Genomic DNA, 26,008 nt, shown 5'->3' on the forward strand with positions numbered 1-26,008 from the left:
TGAACTGTATGAGATACCACGGGAGGAGCTTTAGTTGACTCTAACAGAGTGGGGCACAATTACTTTTCTTTGCAAAAGAGCTACAGTGGAATGTCAGGTTAAAATGAACAATTATATAGGCCCAAATTCAATGATCAATTTAGAGGGCCCCCATGACCTTGTACAAAACACAAGAAGTATCTTGCAAAAGCATTGCATTCTTGATTTCTCTACATTTCGAATAGCATAAATTACATTACATGAAAGTTTCTTGTATTTTTAGATTTTGGGAAGGTAAGAAGCGCTCTGTTAGGAATCAGAGAAGTTTTAGAAATTGAGATAGGTTTATAGCTAGAAGTTAGGCATGGATTAAGGTTGCATGGTCTTTGTTACTTATATTTTGTTTTAGTTCAATCCATGAGAACATTTTGATCATGTACACTGGAAGAGAAAAGTCTCCCCTGAAAGGTGTCTCTTGCCTTTCTAAGATATATAAGTCTTAGGTACACATTTTTTGTGCCATTTCCTACCCTGAATCCCTCACTACCAAGACTAACAGTAGGTCCTCAGCCTTGGCTGTTTGAATTGTAAATGCCCATTTTCCAGCTTGATTAAGTCAGCCACAGCCAGTTCTATAAAAAAAACAAAAAAAACATTTTCTTCCATTAATCTAAACCATGCAGATTTTTAAATTTTTATAGAACAACTTCAATACATGTCTTTTGCACAGCTATCTGACAATTGTAGAAAAAGTATGGTTTATATTTTTGTAAGATATACCTCTATATACTGTGTATCTACAGGGTGAATGTTGAATGTTTAGCTTTTATTATTTCAATTTTTTTGAGAATAGCACAAAAACAGTATTTCATTTCAAGCCACAATAATCACTCCACAGGTCTCATTTTGAGGACATAACAAACGTGTTAGTGACAATTATGGTGCCACTTGTTTCCATTAAATAACATAAGGATGTACAATGACACTAACACTGTAATTACATTATGTTAAACCATTAAGAAAAAACAAAAACTGACAATAAATCAAAAAAACATAAACAAAAAACAAATACTAATTAATACAATCCATGGGCAAGATATACATTAATGTAACATTTCCTAATTTAAGGCTCATACTCAATGGTATTTTAAAGTGTGTTTTTACTATTGCTTCTACTGTTAACACACCCATTGTTTTTTTTATTATTATTTACATTGTATTCCAGTTGTATTTTTCTATTTATGGTGTTTATTATTATTAGAATTTTTTTTCTATTTTATTTTAAAAATGTATTATTGTTGTCGATGTTTATGTGTAAGGAACAACCAATGCTCCACAGAACTGGACGATGGGGAAAGCAGAGCATGCATAAAACAGAGACACACAAGGTATACAAAATAAATGTAAATATGACAGTAAAGTACATGAAAGAGTTTACAATCTAATGGGAAAAGTGAACAGCTAAGACAAGAGCAAGGAGTGTGGCTCAAAATTAAGGATGATACAGTACTGATGGTGTAGCAATGTTAGATGGGAGCAATGTAAGCTCTAATGATGAGGCAAAGTGCTTGATACATAGAGGACATTAGGGATATTATTTCAATATGATTTGAGATTTATAAAAAGTTTCTGTTGAGGACTTTGAAGGTAAAAGTAAGCATTGGATTCTGAATGATTTAGGGAGCCAGTGTAGGGATTTGGAGAGATGTGAAGCAGGAGACAAGAAGATCAGTCTTGCTGTAACAGTTTGGATAAACTGAAACTGGCATAGATGAGTTAGAGGAATGCCAGCTAAGAGGAGGTTGCAGCAGTTGAGGCAGGAGATGATAGGAGAATGGATTATGGTTACACCTATGGGGAAAAAAGGTGTATTTTATCAATAATTGGAAGATGGAGGAGACAGAAGTGGAAAATTCTTACAGTCCCAAAATGAATTACAATCGGGAGCAAACAATGGCACTTTTGGCAAGATAGAAATAGAAAATTCCAGTTCAAAGTCAAATCTTTCTAAATATTAATAATTATTTGTTATCAATTATTTTATAAATGTAACCAATATTTCCAAATAAGGTATGCAGGATATTTGCGATTCTCCATTCCACTCACATTCCCCAAGTTAATTAGCTTGCATCAAAATAGTGTCTTTCAGTCTTCAGTTTCTTGCAAAGATAATCTCTTTTGTCTTTCATTCAGAAAGTTCCCCTTTTTTCCAATAATATATTTGTGCCATAGAAAAAAAGTGAAGAAAATGGTCCTCTAGTATATTATTTCAAAAAATATACAAATCTTCAATGTATTACACTTACAGCAAACAAAAATAAAAACAAGCATAGGAAGCTTAAAAAGTCCCTTTTATTATAATGGGTCTCCTACCAGACTCTAGGGCAGTGGCTCCCAAACTGTGCGCCATGGCTCCCTGGGGTGCCATGGCGATCTCACATGGGTGCCAGGGCCAGGGCCCCTTGGTAAGCAAGGTGGGGGACTACTTGGTAATTATTTGGGCATAGGGGTGCCTTGAAATAATTATGGAGACCCTAAGGGTGCCTTGAACTGAGAAAGTTTGGGATCCACTGCTCTATATTTACTAAACTGCAAGTTTGAAAATGTGAATATGTTGCCTATAGCTACCAATCAGATTCTAGCTTTTATTTATTTAGTGCATTCTACAAAATGACAGCTAGAATCTGATTGGTTGCTATAGGCAACATCTCACCTTTTTCAAACCCGCAGTTTAGTAAATATACCCCTAGATGTTAACAATATGTCTGTCAATAGCTGCAGCCAACATGGATGTTACAAGACTGGGATTCGTAGGCAATCTACTGGAGCAATCACGAAGGAACATTTAGGCATGAGCACAACATGTATTTCTTCTCCACTAATGTATTTTGATATGGTTATTTTTCTCAAGGCAGTAGAGAATACGTTTTGGACTTGACACATATACTGATCATGCCCAATCACAAGTGAGTTTGTAATCACAAATACTTCACATAATTGTGGTAAAAATCCTCTATATTCTTTAAAATGTAAATAAAACAAAGATGATTCTTTTTCTATTGTTGTAACACTGGTACCTCAGAATATCTTAAAGCATATTGAATCCTTTTAGCTTATTGCAGTAGTCTGATCACTTGACCACACATTAACAAGTACTACAAGTACTTCCCAAAGTATATAGCCTAAAATCACATAAGCGCTTAATAAAATGTTAATATAGAGTTCATAGCAACCCATTTGCACCAGCATAAATCTAAACAACACATAGATGCATATCACGCAATACTATTCAAATAACAAACAAAGAAAAGAGAATGATCATATGGGGCACTTAGAATGAAAGCAGCATAAACTTAAATCTAATGTTGCTGTGTACTGTAATCGTAAAATTATTCTTTATTAATTAAATGGATTAAAATTGGTCTAGTAGCGAAATATAAAAAATGTAATGAATTGACACACTGAAATAAACAGAATACTGATAAAATAGACAATAGTTCCTTGTCTAACCGCTATCCTGCTCAGAACAAATGGTCTTTTTGTTTTGGTGTATATCAAAATTATTCTGTTCTTAAATAATTCCCCTATTGGTGGATACTGATAGTCCTCTGATTCTAATATTGAACATCAATAATACCTGATTGATGTTACTTAATTTATGCTCAATATGTTGAGACTGATGAATGATCTATCACATATTACATATAATTAATCTTTATTAATAATGTTTAATAGGGCTGATAGAATTTATTATAACCCCTCTAAATTGATTCTTAATATAAATTGGGTAAATATATATCAGTCCTATTACTCATGGTAGGATAATTCCCTTGTCAGGTACTCCTAATAACATATCATAAATCATCTGATGTTTGAGAATTAGGATATAGAAAGAAGCAGTATTGTTTCTGGATTTCACTCTATATAACTGCCTGCATAACCTTTAAGGGTTAATCCTTTCAGTGAGGCTGAGGTTTTGTTACATTGTACTCTAACTAATTCCAATAGCCTCTAACTGTCGCTGTACTGTTATGCCTCCACAATTGGCAAGGCAAATGAACGCTAAACTGAGGATTAAACAACTACCATCAGTGCTTTGTAATTCTGGACTATTCCAGTTTATTTAGGGGAAAGCTGAGCAGCGATCGCGGCGTCCGCCGACGCGCGTTTCGCTATTAGCTTTAACGCTGGAATAGTCCAGAATTACAAAGCACTGATGGTAGTTGTTTAATCCTCAGTTTAGCGTTCATTTTTATAGTGATGCCACAACACCAAGTTCTCCCCAAATTGAATCTGTTCCAAGCCTCCTTAACTTCCCAATACCCATGAACATGTTATAGTATAGCTTAAACTATATACCTTCTATAAAAAATTATTTTAATTCTCTTGATTTTTCCCAAAAAATACCACCATACACCCCCCCTAGGAGTGGAAAAAAAATTGGGTGTGAGAAATAAAGTAGAGGGAGGAGTCGCGTGGGACACCAAGGTAACTTGCTTAGGAAAATGAGCATATTGTGGTGTTGTTGATGGTGAGGGAGATTTAGGTGGATGAGTTACCTCTGGAAGAAGGTAAGATGACAAGCTCTGTTTTGAACATTTTGAGCTTTAAGTAACATTGAAATATTTATGTGAAGATAGCACAGAGACAGTTGGTCAAAGAAGTGGAGAGGTTAGGGGAGTAGAGATAGGTTTGGGTATTGTCAGCATAGAGTTGATAGTGGAGGCTGAGTGAGTGAATTAGTTCACCAAGAAAAGAGGTGTACAGTGAGAAAGGTACAGAGCTTTCCTGGAACCCAACAGATAGTGGGTGTGGAGGGGACCATGTGCCAGAGGTAGGGACAGAGAATGAGTGAAAGAACTGTGTCACAGGTAAAAACCTACAGAAAAATGTTAGTGGTAAAGAACTTACAAGTCATGTACAAATGTTTGTGATACTATGTATAAGTAATGAAAAAGCTGCCATTTCAGTTGCCAAGGAAAATTACATTTATATAAATTCAATGCTATCTCATAATTGTGTAAAAAAGCACTGGAGCATAAAATACAGTATGTAGGTGCATAATCGATGATACAGCCTTGGAGCAAATTGAACTGTTACTCTATCAAGCACCCATTGGGGCACACATCTCTACCCCAGCACCAGCTAGTAAGACTTATCTCTCCCTTTTCTGCTCCAACTAACCACATAGTATGGTGCTCTCATGACACAGGTAAGCAAACAATTAGTTACTTTATACACATGTTTTGAACTAATTCAAATCTGCTTCCATTATTGGAGCTACTGTTTAAAGACTCTAACAACAGATTTTTTGCAATATAAATAAGACTTTTGTCAAGGTTACTGTATGAACACTCTGCAATTCTTCACCTTGATACTTTGTTACCTGTATTTCCATTAACATTACTAAATCTGATACTGTTTAGCACCCAAGTCAGATATTAAACCTATATATGCTTTGTATCTAAATCATCATTTGTTGACTATTGTGATTATCACCAATATATGTTTCTTCTATAATTAAATGTAGTATGTATATGACTATGCTGTACTTCTGTTTTTCTGTGTTTGAATACAATTTATGTCTGCCTCACCACCATATGCATATGCTATTCTCTGTACACTTATTACAATTAACATTTGTTCTGTTGAAGATAAAACACTATACTGTTCTACACACCTTATACTCAAATATTGGTTAGTTTACTACAGGTACATACCTACACTCCTTTGTATACACATCGGTGCGCTTAGACTCATTTCCTGCTACAATTTACAAGTACTGGTGGGGAGGGTTACCCCACTGAGGCAAAGCAGTACCACACACACCAGGCACCATTATACAACCCGTGGCAGTGCTTACAGATATACCTATAAATTTAGAGAAAAAAAAATATCACAATTCTATCCCTTTAAATGCAAAAGAGCACCAGTAATAATCTAATATAAATCTACTGTGGCTGGATCACTTATAAATAACGTATTTGTGGCTGGATCACGTAAAAAATACATTAATGTCGATTCTTATTTTAATTAGGAGTGCAGTGCACCTCTGTATGTCACTGCAGTTGTACTTATTTTTTTATATTGGCATGTGTTTTGTATGGAATCGTATTGATTTCTTAGACAGTATTTCATGTTTAGGTTTTGTAACTTTTCTATAGGAAGTCCAAAGTAAATATATGAGCGTACGGTATGTGTTTTTGTAGCTGTCTGGAGACAGGTAACTTCATTTTAATTAGACCTTTTCATCGCTGAATGACCAACATGTCTGTTGAGCCTGAAAGCACAGGGGGGTTAATTAGACTGGCTGGTAGCATTCCTATGTGTGTAAGACTCAAAATGCAAGTGATCACAGATTAATGTGAACTTTGCAAGTTAAATTGCCTTAAAAGCAAGATTAGAGAAAAATGTTACATCCTGATGGTAGACATTCAATATAAAACCTCAGATGCTGTGGTGCCGCTAGCAGCAATGTAAAAAGGAGTTAAATCCCTACAGGCTGAGTTATGTGCAGGCTGCATGAAGCATCTTGATTGGTTTGAGGAGCAGGAGGCTAGATAGCCTCCTTCCAGGCTATCTGTGTAAATTTGTATAAAAAAGTGGACTGTTTGACCATGTAATATATTATTATGCCATCTGTAACTTCTGGAAAGATGGCTAGTACCGCAGACTGGCATGTAACTGTCCTTATTAGAACTACATAAGCTAATAAAACATCACTGCTTCAAGATCCTGCTTTGACGACTACTTACCTCTGCTGCAATTCCTGTGACCTACAGATTAGACAAATCTAACTCTGCATCCAGTACCAATGCTCTGCCCGCTACCTGCAGCTCTGGCCAGTGTGATAGGCCAGGGGGAAACATCCATGAAACCCTGAACTGAAGGCAAGAGGTCAGATGTACCAGCCCAGGTACCTAGCAAGGGGGTACCCTAGGAGCAAGCCCATTGTCAGCTGCATCATAGTATATTACCAAGAGATCCAACTACTAATTTTCAAAGTAAGCTGTCTGATATACTAGATGAAGCTTTAAATAAGGGGGTGATACCCAGAGAAGAGAAACTATTTATTTTCCCCTCACATCCAATTATTCCAACATATTACTACCCACCTAAATTACACAAATCCCTCACAAATCTACCTGGGTGCCCAATTATCTTGGATGTAGGTTCTCCTACAGCAAATATTTCTCTCTATATTGATACCTTTCTACAAGATCTCTGAGGTTGCACATTTAAGACATTACACATTTTTTCCAAATGATACATAATATCAAGTGGAAAGCAGAGGAGGGCATAGATTTGGCCTTCAAATAAGCGAATCATTCTGGATTCAAGAATCACAGATAAGCAAATAAAAATAAAAAATAAACAAAACAGTTGCCTTTTAATGTAATTGTTATTTACTATGGGTTAACAATTAAGTTATGCTTCATTTAAATTTATTTTAGATGGCTCTTGATACTAAACATATTCATCTGCTTGATATTCTCATTCAAGTATGATCACAATATTAGCATCTGCTAGAACTTGTAATTTATATTTTTAAAAAGAGAAACAAACCTAGTTCCATAACTTTATTTTTAATTTTATACATGAGTGAAATCTGCTTGTGAACTAGTCTCTTAAAGAAAATTTGAATTGGGCACTAATTGTATTATACTTTCTCAGAACCGGTTTTAATTTAAATGTAACGCCATATGTGTTTCAAAGGACATGCTCATCTAGCCTCAGAGGCTGGCTAATTAAACACCAACTCTAATAGGTTAGTACATCTCTAAAATGCTGAACACAACTAAAGTAATTACTTGTTCTGCTGAAAGTGCACAGGAACACTGAATTATTCACCTCACCTTTGGCCAGCTTGAAGTTTCTAACCACGGGAACACTTCTATAAACCTTGCGGCATTTCCATCAGCTGTAAACACGGGATTGCATCACAGAGGTGGACATTCATAAAAACAACTATCTTCCAACTAAAGTTGCAACTTGGAAAGCAAATACCCAGGAGACTGGTGGATACCGTGCTGAGATCTTTTTAGACGATTGCCAGGGGCAAACGCAGGATTTATAGAGACGGGTTTCCATGCTACGTCGCCAGTGGGCGTGACCAGCATGCATGGGGGCGTGGCTATAATTTTAGACAGTGCTTGGCTGCTCCAACTCTCCTATCCACATCATATAGACAGGCAATTCCTATCCCCATCATATAGATGGGGCAAGCCACCTCAAGCATACAGTGCTCCTTGCTGGGAGGGGGTTTCCAGACACTACGAAACCCCTCTCAGTTTGCCTATGATTGCAGTACTGAAGAACTGTACCTGCGTTAATCATCTGTGCAAACCACGAATAGGCTTCTTCAATCGCTTTTTAAAGAGTTCTAAATATTATGCGTTAATCCCATTAATTTTAAACAACCGCTGCTATTACTGTAGTTATAGGTGATTTTATAATGAATGAAAATACTTCTTTTTTTTTTCTACACGATTCTGGGTGTGTCAGCTCAGCCAGTCTCCTTTCCTGTGTATAATACTTATTCGTATCTAGAGACTATGTAGTCTCTTGTCTGGCAGTTGCTCCCATTTATTTAAATCCCGTGATTATTAACCTTATGGCGACAGTGCTTCGTTTTAATCAGTTCAGAAAAAATATTTCCTTTCATTTAATTTGTCACCTCAGGCAACAGAATGGTTAGTATGTACTAATCTAGCCAAGAAGTGGATTTAGCTTGCAATCTTTAAAAAAAGTGAAAAATTATACAAAAGGTTGCATTTATTCTTGTTTCACACACATAGGGATGTAATTTCTACATAATGACAAGTTTATTAAAGCTTTTTTAAAGTATGGATTTCGTGAGATTTTTTTTATATATTTATTTATTACAAGTTAACCCGTGCATGATACTCATGCATTCTAGTCAAATCAAGCTACTTAAGATGTTAAAAAGGTTCTTGTCATGCATTTGGGCCTAGCCCAGGCCTCCTCAGGGGAAGAGCATTACTTCCCGACGCAAGCGCCCTTTTATTAATGTGGTTTTGTCCACATGTCACCACCTCATCATTTTTCTCCATCACCTCATCCTTCATCTTCATCGCCACATCCTTCATCAAGCTACTTAAGGTTTTAAAAACTCCACACTGTCACCCCCGGCAACCACCAACCACTCCAAACTGTCACTTCTCCTTCAAGAAATATATAGGTCAGTGTATAACTGTGCCCATCAGGTGGCGCTGCAGCTTGGTTTTTTTTTTCCACACACGCCACTAGGCATTTATATAGTAGAAAAGTGTCATTTTAAATCTGATGGTAATTTATAAGGAGAATTGCAACCAATATACAGCATAATATACAGAAATTGCATTGAGCCATTGGACAATATTTGAAAACAGGTCATAATTTTCCAGGGACAATTCTTTGAAAACCTGGGAGTAGTGAAACTTATTATGCAAAAATAAAAATCATTAAAAGAACAATTTTAATAAATTATACTAGCAAACAAATGTTCCTATAACATTTACCTACCTGTTGCTTAAGTGTAATGTGATGTTATCAACTTATTTCCTATCTCTTGTTCAAATATATGGCATCTGAAACTTCCAAGCACTTGAACACACACAACTTTCACTGCTTTCAAACAGGCAGGAAATGTATACGAGTCTTTCTCCTTAGCTTGATTGATGCTAGTATGGTGTAACTGGCTGTGCAAAGAAACTAGGTGCTCAAACCAAACATAATGTAATGGGTAGTTGCTTCAATGAGAGCAGCCCATAAACTTGAAATACACATTCCAACTTAGATTTAAAAAAAGAAAGCAATGTAAGGACCAGTAATATCAAAAACATACTATGTAGCAATTTATTTCAATATTTATCTTTATTGGAGTTATCCTTTAATCTGGCAGTTCCCAAAGTGTGGAGATGCAGAGGGGGTACAGAGTGTGTGGAGAGGCAGAGGGGGCACAGAGTGAGGGGAGATGCAGAGGGGGCACAGTGTGAGGGGGAGATGCAGAGGGGGCACAGAGTGTGTGGAGATGCAGAGGGAGCACAGAGTGTGTGGAGATGCAGAGGAGACACAGAGTGTGTGGAGATGCAGAGGGGGCCCAGAGTATGTGGAGATGCAGAGCGGGCACAGAGTGTGTGGAGATGCAGAGGGGGCCCAGAGTATGTGGAGATGCAGAGCGGGCACAGAGTGTGTGGAGATGCAGAGGGGGCACAGCGTGAGGGGGAGATGCAGAGGGGGCACAGAGTGTGTGTAGATGCAGAGGGGGCACAGCGTGAGTGGGAGATGCAGAGGGGGCACAGAGTGTGTGGAGATGCAGAGGGGACACAGAGTGTGTGGAGATGCAGAGCGGGCACAGAGTGTGTGGAGATGCAGAGGGGGCACAGCGTGAGGGGGAGATGCAGAGGGGGCACAGAGTGTGTGGAGATGCAGAGGGGGCACAGAGTGTGTGGAGATGCAGAGGGGTCCAGAGTATGTGGAGATGCAGAGGGGGCATAGAGTGTGTGGAGATGAAGGAGGGCACAGTGTGAGTTAGCTGTAAATTATTCTTTGACAGAAATATAATTGAAAAATATATATAAAAATATTCTTTACCCTTGGATTTATGTGTATTATTTTTGCATACAACTAAATAAGTATTTATGTCCTGACCTAAATACTTATTACGTTTTTTTGACCCAACTGCTTATAAAACGGGACAGCTCGGTAATTATTTTGGAGGGGTGCCTTGAAAAAATTATTGAGACTCTAAGGGTGCTGCGAACTGCAAAAGTTTGGGAACCACTGCTTTAATCTAAAAAGCAATAGCTGACAGGTCCACTTCAAGCAGAAATTCATTTTCAAGATACAGTGAATTATTTACCATTGATCTGAAAGGTTCCTGAAGTATATACTTTATTGCTTATTGTACTTGGCACAAAAACTTATAAAACATATCATTACTTTACATTCAGATATTCACATCTTCTTAATACAAGCACAATATTTTTTACCTAAGCATGTCCTCTTTGTTACTTTCAATCAGAATCTAATAGTTTTTGGAGACTTGCAGTTCCACTCTTTGCTACTTTTGATCATACAGCTTTACACCTGATATATTATGGCACTAAGCAATGTAAACAGAAACATTATCTCCTGTTTGCTTTTATCCTTATAAGCCATGTGGCTCCAGTTTCTTTTCTGTTGACTGGCAGGACTAATACAGCAATTAGCATTTAACAATAAGAACGTTTGTTGATTTCACAGCATCTCTCCATGTCTAATTGGTGGCATGCCCAGGCCCATTAGGCAAGGTTAGGCAGTTGCCTAGGGCGACGGGCTCTGGAGGGCGCCACAGAATGAAAATGACTTTAAAACTGTGCGGCGACCGCTGACCATACCTTTCACAGCTGCTGCACAGCGTTCAGATAAATACACGGGGAGGGGGGGAAGAGGCTATTGATTAACACTGCCGCCTCCACTCACTGACTGTCGGGCGTGACATCATCATCACGGCCCGACAGTGTCAGTGAATGGAGGGGAGGAGACAGAGCAGAGAGGAGCAGCTCTATGCAGGCAAGGTAAGGAAAGACGTGGGGAGGAGGAGGGAGGAGTGACAGTGTGCTGATTTTCAAAGTGTTCCTGCGGCGGGGGGCGCCGATTTTGACAAAGTGCCTAGGGCGCCAAGGACCCTACCACCGGCCCTGGGCATGCCCTGGTTTAAAGTCTAATTCATAGAGGCCATGAAAGGTCAGTTAGTTTAAACACACAAACAAATTTATTTTGCAAAATGTATTCTAGTACAAATAAAATTCTATCTAAATTGAAATACATTGTACAGAAAATGACGACTATTCAAAACCATGGATACATGGTTTGACATAGTAATAGTGCCTGCCAGATGAGGGCTGGCAAATTTTAGCCTGGGGGGCAAGGCTTGACTCAGCAGCCTATTAGGAATATTTTAAAGAAAAAAAATGCCCAGTGACACAGCCCAAGGAAGCCGTCTATGGGACTGGCACAGGCTTCCCTTGGTTCCTGCCCTCTGCAGAGCAGCCTAGGACCCATGGGTGCACAATCCTCTAGATATCACTCCATCTTCAACTATCCTTATATGTGCCTGCACCATACAACTACACTACAGCAGCAGTGTCTTCCACCCAGGCAGCCTCCTAGAAGGCCCAGTATCCAGCTTCACCCCTAAACAAAGGAGCAAGAGCAGATTATGTTCATGTGAGAACCCCATAACTGCCTACCTTCCTGTTCAGGTGATTCAATCACTACTATCCATAACTGGATCAATATTCGCTACATACAGACACAGAATAAGCTTATCAATATGCGAACATTCACCAATACATGGTCATATACAGAGGGACAAATAAAAACTGCTTTAAATATACTCAAACAAATCAATGTTCTATCCACAGTTTCAATGTCAGATTTAGAGAATAATATATACAAATTATGTTAGTTATCACCAATAATTGTGCTATATTTTTTAAAAATTAACTATTTTAATAAAATGTGTTTCTTATGCTGAGCAACATACCCTGAAGAATCAAATCTCCCTTACTTATTACTGTACTGCATATGCAAGGTCTCCTATAACTGGATAGATAACAAACAAGTTCATAGTAAATGCCTAAATATGTTCTAAGCATCGCCAGTGTAAATTGGTATATCAATAGGATGCCAAAGGCACTGCAGTGTAAATTGAACACACTACAAAACATGAGCTCCTATATAGAGAACTGGGTAAGTGAATATAGCTAGCTGCAGGGCTGGAGTAATAGAGTCAATGGAATATCTAGTCTATCTGAAAAACAAATATTAAGACCTAAACAAAAAAATAGCAAAATATATTTTATCACAATTAAAAATATATCTAGATTTAAATACATTACAGAAAAATACTACTATGCTAAGACCATGGATACAGTGATTGTACATGGAATAGGATAAGAGAATCATGACTGCCCCTACACTATGACAGTGACTATGAAAGGGATCCTGATACAGTGTAGTACATGCACATTATGATAATGGAATAGAGGACCATAATACTGGATAGTGATTGCCCCCACGCTTGAAAATCAACATAGGAAGCCATCATACATGTCAGTGGCTGTGTCCAAGGGTGTAACATTAGGAGTTGCAGTTAGAGTAGTGGCTATGAGGTCCAGAAGTGAAGGGAACCTGTCATTGCAGGATCGCACCGTCCTCTATGCAGCACCAGCTTACCCAGAGGCCATCACTCAGCTCTTATAAGAGTGGATACCTCTTCTGAAAAGTGTATGCATTGGACAGTACATACTCAGAAGAGACTGTATCGAAAGCATTGCGACGGTCACGGAAGTGAGAACAGCATTGCTGGGCTCCTATTCAAAATTTGCTATAGGTCCGGCAATGCCGCCCCTGAGTGTGACACTCTGTAACCTCGAAAACCATCAGAGCAACCCATGGGCAGGGCTGCCAAGAGGAATTCAGGGCCCCAGTACAACAACTTCATGGGGCCCCCCTTATAGCTGAGAATAAAAAATGTTTTGTGCTGCACAAAAATAATACACAAATTTTTTTTGGTGCGGCACAAAAAATTTGTACGACCATACCCACAAAAAATGTGTGTGTGGTCGTACAATTGGGGGCGTGGCTATGAATCACTTGACGTGCCCAGGAAACTATCTTACAGAAAAAAACCTGCATTGTTGTGTACACCATTGAACGGTCACCAAAAATTGGGCTTGTCCCACTAGAATAACAACAACTCACACACTCTTCTGCTCTCTCCTACCTGTTCTTCTCACTTTCACTACCTGTGGCTGCAGGTTTCCTTAGTTGCGGTTTGTCTGGATCCTGGAATGTTGGGGGCCCTGTTTGAAAAAAAAATGGGTACATTTAGAAAATTACAGCCAGCCCCGGCGTTAAATCAATAGCACCCACGATTAAAAATTAGGCCTTCCTCCAGCCCCAACATTAAAATAATAGTATTGTATACCCTGGAGGGTAGATGTCCTGTTTTCAAAATGTATTTTTATGGTTGATTGGGTTTAATACGGCCAGTCTCCGACTCTTGCCCCCCTATCTGCCCCCCCCTCCCCCTTAAGGTCTTTGTCTTATATGTATTCGAATGTTTCTTGTGTTATTGTTTGTTGTTTCTTTTTTGATTGTTTGTTTATGGGCAGTTCTGACGGATTTATTGGATCTACATTATGCACTGTACTCTGTTGTAACTGCCATGTTTGTTACATATTCTTTTACTCAAAACTTAATAAAAACCTTTTAAGTAAAAAAATAAATAAATAATAGTATTCACTTTTAATAAATAAACCTATTTCCCTCCCTACAAACAGCCTCAGCAATAAATTAATAGTATTTACATTTCAAAAATATACCTATTTTCCGCAACCATCACTGACATAAATAATTCATAGGCACATTTAATTAAGAGATTCTCCTCCACATTCAGTAGCCTCCAAATCACCCCATTTTAAATTAATAGTCAACACTATAAAATTGCCCATCCATTACCCCACAAACAAAATTGCACCCATTAATTAGCCACCACTCACCTCACACTACATTGCCACAAGCCCCCTGTGCCATCACACACACATTACTGTGCCCCTTCATCACCATGTTGTGCTCCTTTATGATCACACTGCGCCCTCCATGCTGCTTTTCCCCTTCACCTGGCCCCCATCATCACACTGTGCCATGCTGCTGCCCCCCGACTTCATCACACTGTGCCATCCTGCCCCCCTTTCCTTCATCACTGGGCCACGCTGCCCTCCCTCTCTTTCATCACTGTGCCATCCTGCCCCCCGTTTCCATCACTGTGCCATCCTACCCCCCCTCTCCATCACTGTGCCATCCTGCCCCCCTCTCCATCACTGTGCCATCCTGCCCCCCCCTCTCCATCACTCAGTGCCTTTCTGCTGCCCCCCCTTTTTTTCCTCATACTGTACCTCTCTCTTCCCCCTTTTCCCTCATACTGTGCCTCTCCCCCCCCCTTTTTCCTCATACTGTCATACTGTACCTCTCTCTCCCCCCTTTTCCCTCATACTGTGCCTCTCTCTCCCCCCTTTTTCCTCATACTGTGCCTCTCTCTCCCCCCCTTTTTCTTCATATTGTGCCTCTCTCTCCCCCCCTTTTTCCTCATACTGTGCCTCTCTCCCCCCCTTTTTCCTCATGGTGTGTCTCTCTCTCCTCCCTTTTTTTTTCTTCATACTGTGCCTCTCTCTACCCCCTTTTTCTTCATATTGTGCCTCTCCCCCCCCTTTTTCCTCAAGGTGTGCCTCTCTCTCCCCCCTTTATCCTCATGGTGTGCCTCTCTCTCCCCCCTTTATCCTCATGGTGTGCCTCCCCCCCCCTGTTGGTCCTCTGTGCTTTTCTCCCAGCAGTCAGTGTAAACAGAGCAGAAAGGAAGGAGGAGGGTCGTTGGCTCCGCGATCACGTAAGTATCTTTTTTTTTTCTTTTACTACCCTGCTCCCCCCCACCGACAAAGGGTTGGAGCCCCGACCCACCAAACCCCCCCCCACCCCCGCACAAAAAAAAAAATCTTAAAAAAAAAAAAAAGTACGTTTAAAAAAAACAAAAACCTGAACAGTGAGGGCCCGGGCCGGGCCCCCTGGCATGCCCAGGTCTGGGTAATTAGAACCCACCCCCTCCCTCTCCACGGCCCTACCTATGAGACCATTATAAAGTCTCCATGCTAAGACAGCAACACAGTACACTACCATGCAGAGCACTGCTGTTACCACGCTATGATAACAACACAGAACAACATATAGTACAATTACTATCCTCACCCTATGTGACACAGTCAACCGTCATACAAGACAGTGTTTATCCCACCATTAAAGAGTGACATGGAATCATCACACAGGTTAGTGACTGACCGTACATTATGACAGTATCACAGGAAACCATTATACAGTGCAGTGTCTTAACCATATTGTGAGAGTGACACAATGAATGAGCATACAGATCAGCGTCTCTCTATATACTAGGATACAGAGAATCATACTTCCGCAGTGACTCTTGATATGCTATGACAATGACGTAGGGGATCATTATTGTAACGAAACGAGTTTGATAACACCTTAACCAGCCTGTCCCTCATTTCTCACAAAATGTGGCTTATAATATGCACTTTTTATAGCCCTTGCTTTTGTTCCTCAGCTCACCAGAGTACAATTGCAGTGTCTAATTATATATGAATAAGTGGACATTGTAGCCATGCCTAGATAAGAGACTTATTCATTCCATGTTACCCATTGTAAAAACATGTTTGTTGTTAAATCAGTAATGCTGTGGTGCATTGTTCTCAAATTGAAGCCAGGTGGGTTATGGGTAATGATCAGGTGTGTCCAGGACACAGGTGAGGGGGTTGGAGCTGCATTCATTATCCCCCCTCCTTTCTATACAGGAAGCATGGAACAGCTGGGAACCCTGTGACATCACAAAGCAGTGTAAGGGATTAGTTTCAGGATGGATTAACTGTTATCTGATATTTGGAGATTGGGAAAGCCAATTAGCACCCATTGTCCTTCATAAGTCTGCCTGAGACATTCTGTCTAAGAAACCACAGGGGAGCCACTGTGGAATAGCAGCTCATCTTTACTCATCTTTACTCCCCCTGCAACCCCCTAGTCCAACACTCACCAATGTTTAAGAAGGAAAGACCCAGGGGTTTGCCCAGAGAGGGGGAAACACTGTAGAAATTTGACCCTAGATATAAGGAGCCACTCCAAGGAGGGGGGGGGGGGGGTGATGTTCACTCTGGGAATTGATGTCTGGAAGCTGCAGGTTGGCTGGTTTTTGAGTTGCAGTCCTCTACCAGTGGAATACATTGGCAGATCCATGGGTCATCAAGGCAGGACAGCCAAGTGACTGTAGCTCTTTAAACTAGTGGTGTAAGGACAGATAATGTGGTGAACCTGCCTGGCATTTATTTACTGTGTGTACATAATATTCTAGTGTTGTTTTTATTACAATAAATGTACTGTTGTATTTTTCTAACTGCATTTGCCTGAGTGACTATACGAACCTTAGAAGGTACTAGGTTATGCTTCCCTGGCATACAAGGCACCCCTGGGTGGCCAACCAGCGTGAAGTGGGTAGAATTGGGCCAGAAAACCCAGTATCTTCACAATCATACAAAGTAATGGCTCTCCCATACTATGACAATGATCCAATATGCATACAATGATCATTCCTACATTGAAAACAAAACAACCTTTTTCCTGGGAACAGTTATTTCTGTAGGTTTTTAAACCATATAAAATGTATCTCCCTTTAAATTTCTTCAACATGAGATCTGTCCCTGTAAAAGCTGATTTTGTAATAATAATGTGACAAGAAGAGGAGCAAGAATGCTTGTGCTCAGTCATATATTTTAGCTCACACATTATCTCAATAACCTGTTCAATTACATAATTAGAGCCTGTCCTGTAAGTGAATCAAACAGGTTTTCATGTGGGTGAATAAGGTCCTTAGAGAAGTTGAATAAGCCCTTGCATTGGCTGTTCACCTCTTCATTATCTATGACATTGGAGGAGGGTTAGGGTATTGTACACCGAGTGATTGCAGAGCATGCTGTTCCATTCAGCTCTGGCACCAGGATTTTTAACTAGGAATTAAGAGATGAATTAATGTCACTGTGTTATTGTAGTGCGCTCTATGACTCCTGAAGCAACCTCTGATTTTTTTTTACAGACAGTTTAAATAAAAGCTAAAAAAAACAACCCAAAATATTTCAGAAAGGAAAAAAATCTGCAAAATATAATAATAATCAGGGTGATCTTGTTATCTAGTTTTGTTTGTGTTTCATGTCCATTAAGAAACAGTATACTATGGAAGCAGTAGGATTAGAGTTAACAAATTATTTGTTTTTACCCATTGCGTAAACTTGTTTAATTTAACTTAAAAAAGACAACAGCAACACAGAATTTATTTAAGGGTATACTAGAGACTAGCAGTATAATATAATTTACTTTATCTGTAATTATTATTAGTGTTGTAAAGAGTCCATAGTATTATAGAAATAATATATTAGGTGAGAAAGCTGCTCATTTTGTATTTATTTGAACTCCGATTGAAAGTAAAATTATCTACAATTATTTTGATGTTTTTTAGTGCTGCTTTTACATTGGAAAACATGATTTAAAATGATCAGTTTCTTTTCAGAACTGTTTTTATATGTTAAAGAACTAACTGTGAATGCCAAAATCTAATGTAGTATACTGAAACATCATGGATGTGAGAGCTCAGAGTACTATCTTTTCACAATGAATTTGTACAGTAGCTGAAATCTCCAACACACACAAAGATTGGTAGCAAGTTTAATATATGCTTAGATTTCTGCCAGAAGGCAACTAACAGATCATAATATTAAATTACAATTTATATTATTAATTGGGGGAACAAAAAGTCTGTGTATTTCCCTGTGACTATAAAAAAGAAAACTGATACAGATTAAACTTTATGGCAAAAGAAAAAAAAATCAATGTGCAGTCTGTAAAATCACTCTTTTTTTTTTGTACCTTACAAACCTCAGAAATTCTGCATTAATGAATCGCATCCGTAACAGTGTACCCGAGAAGTCAAACTAATAATGCTGCGAGATTGTTCAGTGGTAAAAAAAAAAAAAAGACAAACCCTGAATCCTACAAACAAAAGCATCACAAATAGAGCACATAGGCACAATGAACTCCAGCTGTCAATGTGTTTGACTGCAGGAAGGACAACAGGGACTTTATCAACTACAATAGTGCTGCTGATAAGGTATCTGCAGTCAGTGGTAGTGTGCAGTAGTACAAAATAAAAAAAGCAGCAATAGTAAGTTATGAGGTCTGGTCTGGGGTCTGTTTTGGTTGAGCAGCCATCAGGAGTTATCTACTTTTTACACTAGTCACCAATGAGAGTGTGCTTTAAATTGTACACTCACGACCATTATTGGGGACTACCTTGTACTAAACACAAGATATGTGGAGATACTATTGCTGCAGTAATGGGATGTTTACTTTTCTGCAGTGCTGATAGCTTCTGAACACGACATCAGCAATGATGTCATCGCGTGCGGTGTGAATTGGCGCGTCATTAAATTCAGACTGCACATGCGTGGATTGGCACATGCGCAGTAACTAATTACATGATGTTCGCTGTGTTTTCAGACACAGACTGTATCTGCGCAGTATTAAATGCGCAGCAGTAGTGCACACCTGGGTACAAGATATCACATATCTGAACAGGGGCCATCTCCACTTGCACAGAAACCTGGTTTCCTATTGTAGAAATATGAGCTACTAAGGTGATTGCTTAATTAACATTACTGCAGAATGAAGATTAATATGCAACTGTGTGTAATTAGTTTGTTATACATTTTGTATTACATTGATAGCAATGTGTATGGTAAAGTTTAGCATGGCAATTTTTTGCACTTTGCACAAGTTTTGACAGTTGGATTGTAGTTGTTTGTATGTGATATTCTTAGTGCACGTAAAAGTGACTTGGGATTAAGGAAGAAAATGATGGAGTGATATTGAAAATTGTTAAATGATGATGATGATGATTTGTACTGGATAGTCAGCGGGCAGATGTTCAAATCATACTTGCCAACTCTCCCGGAATGTCCAGGAGACTCCCGCATTTTGGGTGAGTCTCACGGACTCCCGGGAGAGTATGGTAATCTCACGAATCTGCCCACTTCACTAGGAAGTGGCCAGAATTTGGTCCAAAATGCAGTGATTCTCCGGGAATCGCAGCATTTGGCTCCGCCTCCCCGGTGTAAAATTACATGTTTGCATCATTATGTCACCGGGGGTGGGTCCAAAATGACGTGTTTAGGGCAGCCCGCCCCCCTCACGCCCACCTCCCCCGGCAGGCTCCCGGAAGCCAACTTCAGAAAGTTGGTAAGTATGGTTCAAATATGGCTGAGATCTACATTGTTACATGCAAAATGATCATTACAAAGATTGCTTTGTTATGTTGGAATTTAGTATTAATATGTCTAAATACTGGATGTAGAGTTTAATACAGATTGCAATGGGTAATATGCTAGTTATATGGGATTTTTTAAATACTGCACTAAGATGGCCGACAGACCATGCGCCACATGGTCTGAACATCATTTTGTAAGGATGTCTTTGTCTGTCCACCAAGTGGTCTATCCTCCATCTTGCACAGCTCCACTTGCAATCAACATACATACACACACGTACACACACACCGAAATCTTATATACATACGTAAACACATATAGTACTACCATGCTAACTTAGTAACAAAGATAAGAAAGGCACATTTATACATACACTATATGGACAAAAGTATTTGGACCCTTGATCCTTACACAAACAGGAACTGTAATGACATTGTGTTCAAATACATATACTTTAATATGGAGTTGGTCCTCCTTTTGCAGTGATAACAGCTTCCACTCTTCTTGGAAGGCTTTCCACAAGATATTGGAGTGTTTCTGTGGGAATTTCTGCCCATTCATTTTGTAAAGCATTTATGAGGTCAGACACTGATGTTGGACAAGAAGGCCTGGCTCGCAATATCCGTTCTAGTTCATCCCAAAGGTGTTCAATGGGGTTGAGGTCAGGGCTCTGTGCAGGCCAGTCAAGTTCTTCCACACCAAACTCATCAAACCATGGCTTTGTAGTCCTTGCTTTGTGCATTTGGGCACAGTCATGTTGGAATAAAAAAAGGTCTTCCCCAAACTAATGCCACAAATGACTTGGTATGCTGAAGCATTAAGAATGCCCTTCACTGGACATAAGGGGCTTAACCCAAACCCTGAAAAACAGCCCCATACCATCATCCCTCCTCCACCAAATTTCACAGTTGACATAATGCAGTCAGGCAGGTAATGTTCTCCTGCCATTTGCCAAACCCAGACTTGCCCATCTGACTGCCAAACAGAGAAGTATAATTCATTACTCCACAAAACACATTTCCAGTCCAGTGTCGGTGTGCTTGATACCACTCCATCCGATGCTTGGCATTGGTCTTGGTGATGTGAGGCTTGTATGTAGCTGCTCGGCCATGGAAACTCATTCCATAAAGCTCCCGCAGCACATATTTTGTGCTTACAATAATGCCAGTGGAAGTTCAGAAGTCTTCAGCTATGGAATCAGCAGATCATTTGCGACTTTTACGTACCATGCGCTGCATTGTAAAGGGAAGTTTCCCTTTACAATGCAGTGCCGCTTTAAATTTAAGCGCTGAAGAGGCTGAACACGCCGGAGATGAAGAATCCGGAGATTCATACATTTACCCCCAGATGTCAAAATCTTGTGCCGATTCATCTGCATCATGAATTTGTGTCTAAGATTTTTGCAAAGCACACAACAGTATATAGCACATATAGGTAACATTGGCACACAGCGGTGTAATATGGAATTGTCTTTAGGCCCTCCCACCCAACCTTATGTTGGATTTTAAAAAGGACATACACTATTTAACAAACCAAGCACTTCAGTGACAAGGAGTGCCACTTTTGAGGTTGATGTGCTTGGTCTGTTTGGGCCCAGACAAAACAAACTAACAATGGGCTTATAGCACCTAAGGAACAATGCTGTTAATGAACTCTACTGTGGCAATATGTTGTTGTCATCATCCTCAGCCTCATCCTCACCTTCATCAGTTTGTATATCATCCTCACACATTATTAATTCATCACCGCTGGAATCCACCATTACAGAAGTCTCAGTATTTTGATGTAATTGGCAGGAAAGGCCTTCCTCATGGAAATTGAAGTTCATTTTTATGAACATCATCTTTTCCACATTTTGAGGAAGTAGCCTCCTACGTCGATCACTGACAAGGTTCCCGGCTGTGCTGAAAACACTTTCTGACTACACACTGGAGGGTGGGCAGCTTAGGCAGTGCAAAGCGAATTGGTAAATGGGTCTCCAAATTCCATTTTTTTCCTCCCAGTATGTAAAGGGACTGTCTGATGTGTCTATTTCTATGCTGTCGTGAAAATAATCCTCCACCATCCTTTGGATGTCGATAGTAGGATAAGGTGGAGTTACGGCAGAGGTGTCACGTTTTTTGGTCAATTCTTTAAGACCAGACCAGATGTCAAAATGTTGTGCTGAGTCGTATGCATTATCCCTGAGTATCTTCGGAAAGCTAAGTTTTTTCCTAGCAGCAGTTGACTGAGAAACTGAAGGAGGAGACACTGTCCTGTAACATAACACTGGAGCCGTCATCTTGCTCACCAGGAGCTCCTTGCATCTCTTCAGAACTGGGTCAGTTGGAAACAAAGAGAAGACATAGCTCTTAAACCGCGGCTCAAGCACAGTTTGCCAAAATGTAGTGATTTGATTTCAAGATTTTGCCTTCTCACCTCTTTGTCTGTTTTACCCAGTTTGTTTATTAGTTTATTATGTTTGTTCCCAATTGTGAAGCACTATGGAATATGTTGGCGCTATATAAATAAATGATGATGATGATGATTTTGATAACTCTTGGATCCTGTCGAAGCGAATAAAGTACTTGATCTACAAGTCCGACATACTTAGCATAATTGGTTTGTTTAATCTACTCTTCAGTTTCTCAAGCTGCTTTTCCAAAAGTCTAATTAAGGGAATCACTTGACTCAAGCTAGCATTGTCTGTACTCACTTCACAGGTGACTACTTCAAATGGTTTCAGCACCTTGCACAGCACGAAAAGTATTCTCCACTGCGCTTGAGTATAATACATCCCCCCACCTTTCCCAATGTCATGGCTTGTGGTGTAAGTGTGGATGGATTTTCGCTGTTCCTCCATCTGCAGAAGCATATACAGGATGGAATTCCACCTTGTTACGACCTCTTGCTTCAGTTGGTGGCAGGGCAAATTAAATTGTTCTTGTAGATGTTGTAATCTTGCACATGCTGTTGCAGAATGCCAGAAATGTCCAAATATTTTACGGGCCAATCTCCTGCATGTCCCTGTCATTTTTTCAAAAGCTCTGCACCACCAAGTTTATTGTGTGAGCAAAACAGGTGGCGTTATCAGAAATGACATATCCTGAGGAGAGTCCAAGCGGGATAAGTCATGTTGCAATGACATCCCTTAGTTTTTGTAAAGATTGTCAGCTGTATGCCTCTTAGTGAAGCCGGTGATAAACAGAGTAGCCTGCCTCTGAAAAATGTGACGTACTTGGGTACATACTGCTGCTGTTCCTGCTGGTGAATGTGAATCACCAACCCAGTGGGCTGTCACAGTCATATAATATTTAGCTTGCCCAGTTCCGCATGTCCACATATCTGTGGTTAAGTGTACAGTGGGTAGAATGCAATTTTGTAGCCCAATAATTACATTTTTACGAACCTTCTGGTAGAGGTGAGGAGAAGCTTTTCTAGTAAAATGATGTTGTGATGGAATTTGGCAACGGGGGACAGAAGACCTCAAGTAATTGTCTAAAACCAGCTGCATTAATAATGGATATTGGACGCAGATCTAATTCTAGCATAGTCGCCATGGCGTCTGTGATCCGCTTTGCGACTTGGTGACAGCTTTCATACTTGCTTCCTCTTGCAAAGGATTGTTTAACAGTCAATTGTTGTAAACTATTAGTAGTCTTCTTCTTGGTCTGCTTCTGGGATGAAGATTCACCCCCAGCAGCAGCTAAAGCAGCAGCAGTGGGTCTAACGCTCAAGAATTCTTCAGAGAAATCACTACTGATCGCTACTGAGGATATTGATGAGGACGGTGTTGTGGGTGTAGATTGCAGGTGTCAGGATCTAGCTGACAGAAGGGACCTTGCTGATGATGGACTGCTTGTTCTTATTTTTTTTGCATAAGTTTTAAATTTTCCCAACACCTTTCCATGAGCTTGCTTCAAATGGCATAACATGGATGAGGATCCTAGATGGTTCAGGTCCCTACCTCTACTGACTGTGGCTTTACAAACACTACAAATGGCTAGACAACTCTTGTCAGGATTTTGGTAAAAATAATTCCACACATAAAAGGTGGATTTTTCGGTCTTATGCCCAGGCATGACAATGGCCTTCTTCTTATCACGTGCAAGAACTGCTTCCACTGGGGCAGGATTTACACAAACAACATCATCCTCATCAACATCCTCATTAGCGCCCTTGTCAGCTACACAAATATCCCCCTCATCTTGTTGCAATTCCAAAAGTGGCATCCTCAATTTGTGTATCACCGGCTACACTTGGGCTGTTCATGCACACATCTGCAGAAATGCTGAAAGGGACGTTCTTTATGGGTACACTATCAGACAGGTCAGGATTACACATAGCACTCGTGGATAGACTCTCCTCAGGGATTTGTGTCATTTCTGAATCTGAACATACATTTTCCTCTAATGCCTTACTGTTTTTTTCCAGATTGGCTTTTACACGTAAAATCATTTGGACACCACTTTTGGAGTCCAAATGACCTTACAAGAAGATGCCTCAGTGACAGTTGCAGAACTAGCATTAATAGAGAAAGGCGAAAGACCTCATTCTTTCCTTGCCACTGCATGTGTAGAATGGCATGTTGGCAATTTTATTTTTTTCTGTAGATAACTTTGCCTGGATTACAGAACTTTTTGTCTTGACCAAGGCAAAAGGTGTTTTTTAACATTTTTGTTTCCCTGACTTAAAAACACAATGCATTTTAACATAGAATTTAGCAGATGATGTAGAGGGATTGCTATCATCATGACTCTTGCCAGCAGCTGCTTGGTGCTTCTGGTCTTCTTTGTACTGCTGTGAATCCATTTTGATAACACAGTACAATGTGACTGCAGATTAAAAACAACACTGCCAGACCTATTATTTCTATTTCAGCAATGACAATTAGCAATGGAGCAATGGAGCTCTCCCGAATGTCACTGGAGACTTTGAAGAACACTGCTACCCGTCCTCTTTCTTTTCTACCTATGACGCTGCCAAACTGCACTAGAGACTGCCCAGAACTGTGCTAATCCTTCTGTGTCTCTCTGTGAAATGGCGCTGGATTGCTGTGGAGGGCGGTACTTATAGAAGCCAAAACTTGCGAGATCCAAGATCCGACGACGCAACTATGATGTTTTGCCTCGTTTTCAATTCTGAGTGCGCGCAAAAGGGCTCGGTAGTCGGATCTGCTAAGTTCCGGTGTGTTCGGTTCTCGGGGAACCGAGTCTGAGCATCTCTAGTTTGAGCTAAAACCTATCCTTTGTGAGTGATAATGAAGGTAGGTATTAAATGGACATTAAGATATTAACATTATTAGTATATTTGCCTCATCATTGAAACCTCCTGATAACAGAGAGCAATAACAGACTCTCAAGAAAAAAGGAAATAGCACAGCGGTGAATAGCTACACTTTTACAACTGTGGACAATAGCCATCAATATTCAATCACATGACAGCAGGATTGAAAGCCCACTTGTGGCATGCTTTCTATATTAGCCACCAGAAAAGGTGGTAGTAGTCTTTAAAGCGATGCTCTAAACAACGACAACACATACCCAGACATGATTACACCAAACCTGTCATCCCTGACAGACTCTTCAGCGAGTCACATGTTATCAGGAATGGGCACACAAGGCAACGGATCAGCATCTGCATATATGAAATGGCTACAGGAGATATTAGAAATGGCATCTGGATCCTGGCTCCCTGCAGTGTTTCTGACAGCTCAACGCTGTCCGTGGAGATGAGACGAGAGTATCCAGGAAGAAAATAAATGTGGCAAGTATAAATAGAATAGCAGGTATAAGCAGATGCAAGAATATACAGAGAAGCAGGCAAGAAGAAAGAAGAAGCAGACAGAAGGAGAGAAAAGAAGATGTGAAGGTATTTAAATTATTTCAGAAAGAACATGTGGGAGAGGTGCTTGGGGAATGGAGAGAAAAAGTTCTGGAGAGAATGGTGGAGGGGTATCTGGAGGGAACGTGAGGTACTCTTGTGAATGGGGAGATCTGGAGTGAACGAGGAGGGAAATTCTCACTGCTTTTGTGCCAGCCACTGAGCCCCTTGTTGTCTATCAGGCATTGTGCCCTGTTTTTTGTTTTTGTGTGTATCCACCAATATGATTTATTATTGACACA

General features: G+C 39.9%; 1 protein-coding gene across 24 annotated transcripts in view; it reads right to left on the bottom strand.

The window, feature by feature from the left end:
- Positions 1–26,008, bottom strand: part of LOC142158631 (poly(rC)-binding protein 3-like) — a 1,531,228-nt gene that overhangs the window by 354,253 nt on the left and 1,150,967 nt on the right. For 18 of the 24 annotated variants that reach the window (XR_012692823.1, XR_012692822.1, XM_075212788.1 and 15 more), the window contains one exon: positions 13,754–13,832. The exons of the other annotated variants lie outside the window; for them this stretch is intronic. The gene's annotated coding sequence lies outside the window, so the exon portion shown is untranslated. The remainder of the gene's footprint in view (positions 1–13,753; positions 13,833–26,008) is intronic. 24 annotated transcript variants of the gene reach the window in all.

The sequence above is a fragment of the Mixophyes fleayi genome, chromosome 5 (assembly GCF_038048845.1).
Source record: "Mixophyes fleayi isolate aMixFle1 chromosome 5, aMixFle1.hap1, whole genome shotgun sequence".
Lineage (NCBI taxonomy): Eukaryota > Metazoa > Chordata > Amphibia > Anura > Limnodynastidae > Mixophyes > Mixophyes fleayi.